Source organism: Triticum aestivum, chromosome 1A, assembly GCF_018294505.1.
Source record: "Triticum aestivum cultivar Chinese Spring chromosome 1A, IWGSC CS RefSeq v2.1, whole genome shotgun sequence".
NCBI classification, from domain to species: domain Eukaryota; kingdom Viridiplantae; phylum Streptophyta; class Magnoliopsida; order Poales; family Poaceae; genus Triticum; species Triticum aestivum.
The window spans coordinates 143,536,821-143,543,046 of record NC_057794.1 but is presented as its reverse complement, the minus strand read 5'-3'; positions in this window follow the sequence as shown (position 1 = coordinate 143,543,046).

Genomic DNA, 6,226 nt, shown 5'->3' with positions numbered 1-6,226 from the left:
CTGGCCTCGCCCCGCAGCACTCCCCACCGGCGAGCGCGCGCCCTGGCGCCCGTTGCCCGCAACCGCACACCGCGGGCTGGCGCCCGCGCCCGTTTCTACCGACCCGTTAAGGCCCCCTGAACCTATGACATGTGGGGCCCCAGCCCCAGAATGTTTTAAAAATAATAATAATAATAATAATAATAAATAAAATATTAATTAATTAATTAGTTAACTAAATAATTAAACTTAATTAATTCTGTTTAAACCAGCTAATTAGATAATTAACCTAATTAACTCTGTCTAATTAAACTGCTAACTAAACAGTCTATGACCAGTGGGACCCACACGTCAGTTGACCAGTCAACACCCCTGTTGACTGCTGACGTCATGCTCGCGTCATGCAGACGTCAGCATGTACTATTCTGGATAATGTTAAATTAAATTAATTAAATATATTCTAAAAATGTTTTAAAACTTTAGAAAATCATATAAAATAAACCGTAGCTCAGATGAAAATACTTCCTACATGAAAGTTGCTTAGAACGACGAGATGAATCCGGATACGCAACCCGTTCGTCCGCCACGCATCCCTAGCATAGCAAACATGAAACTTTCCCCCTCCAGTTCGTCTGTCCGAAAATGCGAAACACCGGGGATATTTTCCCGGATGTTCCCCCCCTTCACCGGTATCACCTCATACTGCGTTAGGGCACCCCTAGCACCGATACTTGTCATGTCATGCATCGCTATGCATCTGTTTGCTTAATATTTATTGTTTCTTCCCCCTCTTCTCTCGCTAGACACTAAGACCGACGCCGCTGCTACCCAGTACGACTACGGTGTTGACGACCCCTCTCTCTTGCCAGAGCAACCAAGCAAGCCCCCCTTTGATCACCTATCGCCTATTCTTCTCTTTACTGCTTGCATTAGAGTAGTGTAGCATGTTACTGCTTTCCGTTATCCTATCCTGATGCATAGCATGTCCTTGCTACTACTGTTGTTACCTTTACATGCAATCCTAAATGCTTAGTATAGGATGCTAGTGTTCCATCAGTGGCCCTACACTCTTGTCCGTCTGCCATGCTATACTACTGGGCCGTGATCATTTTGGGAGGTGATCACGGGCATATGTGATATACTTTATACTGTTACATTACTTATGATATTGTTCGGAGATGGGGGCTGAAGGGGCAGGTGGCTCCATCCCGGTAGAGGTGGGCCCGGGTTCCTGACGGCCCCCGACTGTTACTTTGTGGTGGAGCGACAGGGCAGGTTGAGACCACCTAGGAGAGAGGTGGGCCTGGCCCTGGTCGGCGTTCGCGGACACTTAACACGCTTAACGAGATCTTGGTATTTGATCTGAGTCTGGCCACTGGCCTATACGCACTAACCATCTACGCGGGGACAGTTATGGGCACTCGACGTTGTGGTATCAGCCGAAGCCTTCGTGACGTCAGCGACTGGGCGGCGCGCGCTGGGTTGGACCGCGTAACGCAACTTCCTTTGTAATGGAGGTTGCTAGGTCTGCTCTCTGGCTGCCCACGCAACCTGCAGGTGTGCAATGGGCGATGGGCCCAGACCCATGCGCCATAGGATTTAGACCGGCGTGCTGACCTCTCTGTTGTGCCTAGGTAGGGATGCGACGTGTTGATCTTCTGAGGCCGGGCATGACCCAGGAAAGTGTGTCCGGCCAAATGGGATCGAGCATGTTGGGTTATGTGGTGCACCCCTGCAGGGAAGTTAATCTATTCGAATAGCCGCGATCTTCGGTAACAGGACAACTTGGAGTTGTACCTTGACCTTATGACAACTAGAACCGGATACTTAATAAAACACAACCTTCCAAGTGCCAGATACAACCGGTGATCGCTCTCTCACAGGGCGACGAGGGGAGGATCATCGGTTAGGATTATGCTATGCGATGCTACTTGGTGAACTTATCATCTACTCTCTTCTCCTACTGCAAGATGGAGGTTACCAGAAGCGTAGTCTTCGAAAGGACCAACTATCCCCCTCTTATTCCGGCTTTCTGCAGTTCAGTCCACATATGATACCCTTATTCCATTTGATACCAATGCATACATATGTAGTGTAGCTCCTTTCTTGCGAGTACTTTGGATGAGTACTCACGGTTGCTTTTCTCCCTCTTTTCCCCTTTCTATACCCGATTGCTGCGACCAAACGTTGGAGCCCAGGAGCCAGGCGCCACCGTCGACGATGACTACTACTACTCGGGAGGTGCCTACTACTACGTGCAGCCCGCTAACGACGACCACGAGTAGTTTAGAAGGATCCCAGGCAGGAGGCCTGCGCCTCTTTCGATCTGTATCCTAGTTTGTGCTAGCCATCTTATGGCATCTTGTTTAACTTATGTCTGTACTCAGATATTGTTGCTTCTGCTGACTCTTGTGCCTTCGAGCATTTGTATTCGAGCCTTCGAGGCCCCTGGATTGTAATATAAAGCTTGTATTATTTTAATTTGTGTCTAGAGTTGTGTCGTGATATCATCCCGTGAGTTCCTGATCTTGGTCATACACATTTGCGTGCATGAATAGTGTATGGTCAAATCGGGGGCGTCACAAGTTGGTATCAGAGCCGACTGCCTGTAGGAATCCCCCTTCCATACTCCTTGGCTGAAGTCGAGTCTAGTCAATACAAAACTTTTACTAACATGGCTGTGTGTCTTATGGTCACACGTCGCCATTGGGTGGTGGTAGGATCTTTTGTTCCTCGACCTATACTCTGGGACTCTGATCTCCCTTCTATTCGGGTTAAATGAATTTTGCTAACTCTAACATTAGGATCTCGTGATCACTTCCAACCGGAGAGCCCTGTGTTACTGATGACCGCCTGCTTCACCAGAAGATTCCAAAGATACTCTTCGATATTCTCTCGAGACTTGTGCCCACCACTTTTGCTATTCCCGACCACCAATAAATCCTTATGAATAACTACTTACACTTGCCATTCATACAATCATCCCCCATTGATCTGGTTATTACAGGATACCCTGAAGTTTTCTCTATTGTTCCGAGAATACTTTGTGCCTACTGCCTTGCAGTTCTTTGCCACATGAATACCCCTACAAATAAGTCCTCGCACTTGTCGAGTATCCGCTCATCCCCAGTTATTCATGTGTTTCACAAAAGTCTTCAAAATACCATTCGATCTTCCGAAAATCCTTAGGAGCCTTTTGCTCTTGAAATTCTTACCCGCTTGCATTATGATTGATCCCATAAGTATGGTAATCTTATTGGCATCCTTAGTCATTATCAGTTTGAGTCTGTTGAATCAATATGTTGTGAATGCTCGCAATCCATAATCAGATCCTTCATTTCGTCCTTCCGGCTCAGACGTCATTTTAAACATGAGCTGGATCTTGACCAATCCAATTGTCGTCGATTGTACCCCTATGCTTACTCAACTTATCCATCCTTAACCAGAGCGTTTGCTTCTGATCCATTGATTTGGAAATCATAATTCCTTTGCGTTTGAGCTTTGGATTAGTCAGTTGTTTCTATAAGCCAATGCCCTTGCATTGTTTTCTTCCTCTGGTTGTGTGTTGGTGCTCGCATTAGCTCCGTTATGGACTTTCAGATCCTTTGTTGAATTTATTATCCGACAATGTCCTTCATATTCAATAACCTTGTGAGCCTTTCCGCGGGTATGAAATGCCTTTGGTAAATTGTATCCTCTGCTTTGTCAACCATGCTTTACTTTTGAGCTGGTGATATTTACTCTTGAAGCTTGTGGTATATGTTTCTAAGATGCTCCGATGGGTTGAACCTATACCTTCTCTAAAACCGTGTGAACCCGAAAGTTTTCACGAGTCATACTCTTCTGGTGCTTCGCCAGATAAAATTTCAACACTCCAACTTCTTCGAAAATGAGAAGTGAATGAAAGGTTAGGCATTGGAGAAGAGGGAGTCAACCTTGAACCCTGTGTTCATGCCCATGGAAACGATGTATACCTTATCATGGAAGCTTCTCTTAAAATAATTATCCCCTTGTTATAAGTTCATCTTGTATCTGTGGACATGGTTCCGACCATGTTTCTCCTTGATTCCATTTCTCGTGCAAATTTGAGCACTTGTCTTCTGCAGAGCATTACCCTAGTCCAACCTCTAATATGATCTGTCGTCGAGTATTACCCCCTGGTATCTCGAGATTATCATGGAACTGCATACTTATTATGAGTTATTCATCAAGTGCTGCATTCTCACTGATTCCAATTTTTCACGGGCTCTGAGTTATTAAACACTCAAAGACACCAATAACTGACTGAAGTCCGCACCGCGATTAAGCAAATCTTGGTAACCTTCATGACTTACGAGTTTGAACTTGATCATGTCATTCCTAGCCTGCTTGGCTATTTCCTTGTCATGCCAATTTTAACTGTGCTATCCGGTCCTTCTTTCTAGAGCAAAAATTTCAAGGTGAGCTAATCTTACGTCGATCTTCCTCGTCATAACAATTGTCCTTGAATGACAAGCTTGATTTCAAGTTTGTGCCGTACCTATGCTCTCAATAACTTCTCGCTTCATCATTCCGTTGACTTGATGTCATCGCCGATCGGTTACATCTTCTTGATACCCCTCAACAAATGTGTCGTGATCATCATCAAAATTTTGATCCCTTCCAAGATATTAATTGAATTCATGATGAGAAATACCATCCTTGCCCTCGATGAATTTTATTATCATCGACCACTTTATTGCCTTCCCACCAACATGTTTGGTGTTATACCCTCAGTTCCTTGCTATCCAGCAATTGGTTTTCTTTACCTTGGAACATTACCATCTATTATGTCATCAATGTTGTGAGAATTTCACCACCTCTTCAGAATTCGTGATACAGTGATGCTTCTCGCCATCACCATTCTTTACTTGGTCCCCGTGTTGAGTGAACTCCATTGTGCAAATTTAATATCTCTAGCAACCCTATTGCTTCAGAGTTATTGGACAATGATTCCAATTTGGTGTGTTGGTTGCCCAATCACCTTTCTAACATTGAACATGCTACCTAGACCATATTTTGGGTGCACTTTTCAACCAATGCTTAATTGTGTATGTTTTCCTCGAGCATACATCCTTATATTATTTGATCCGACAAATGTTATCTCCTTGTTCACATAAGTGTGGAAATCCATCTTTTGAAAATCTCAATGAATTGTCGCTGAGTTCATCAGCCACCTCTTCATCCTCCCCTTGGTTTTAATGATGAACTCTTGTTTTGGAACTCGCTTCCATAGTTCATTTCCTGAGAATCTTACAATGTCATCTCGACAATTTGTGTTGCACCTTTCTTCTCAGGCATCCCGAGTCTGAGTTATCCTGACACCAATCAGATCTGAATCTCGATCAGATATGATGGTTGGAACATATTTCCAAGAGTTATAGCATTGGTCTTTATATGATCTGATAAGGTGATGTCATGCCTAGCACAACTGGCCATAGGACCTATTGTTACAATTTCCTTTTGGCAAGGTTAAACTCTTCTTCCATGAGGAAATTGAAGACTTATTCTATAAGTTGTTCCTGATGAATCCTTTGTATATCCAAGTCCGACCTTTGCTTGAAGACCATGTCAATGATATCTCGAAGCATGTTTGTGGTACTCCGATTTTCAACAAGAACATTTAAAGCCTAATGATAAATGTTTCCTGCTCAATTATCCAAACACCGTTGTATGGGTAATGTCCTGAAATTTCTCTCCCCTTACCTAAAGAGTTTTCTAGATTATATCCTGTCATGGATATCGTGCTCTGCTTGTCCTTGGGAAGGATATACCCCTGGAATATGTGTTTAAACCCATTTGCCTTTCCATTCTTCTGTTTATTATGATAATCACATTTTCCTTTCCATTGGTTTGTTTAAAAACCTTCTTGTGATCTATATTGTATAAGCAGTAATATATCCCTGCTTATGTAAACACCTCGTTGTACCACTTTGTTAAAAGGACCCTGTTACTTTTGTTGATGACATTCCGGTAACCACCGATGGACGAGAATTTTGCCTACTGGTCCGCCTCGTTCAACGAGCAGGAAAATGGTTCTCTCCGTCCCTCGCCCTTGGTACCGATGTGTTGCCGACATGACCGACAGACTATCCTACTCTGACGTGCCTTACATGATCGTGCAAGATGTCACCGACCTTCCTACTTTTAACCACATGGTGGGCCCATAACCCACAGTTCCACAGGATCGAAACCTGACTCTCCTGTACACCTTGTTAACAAAGTTACC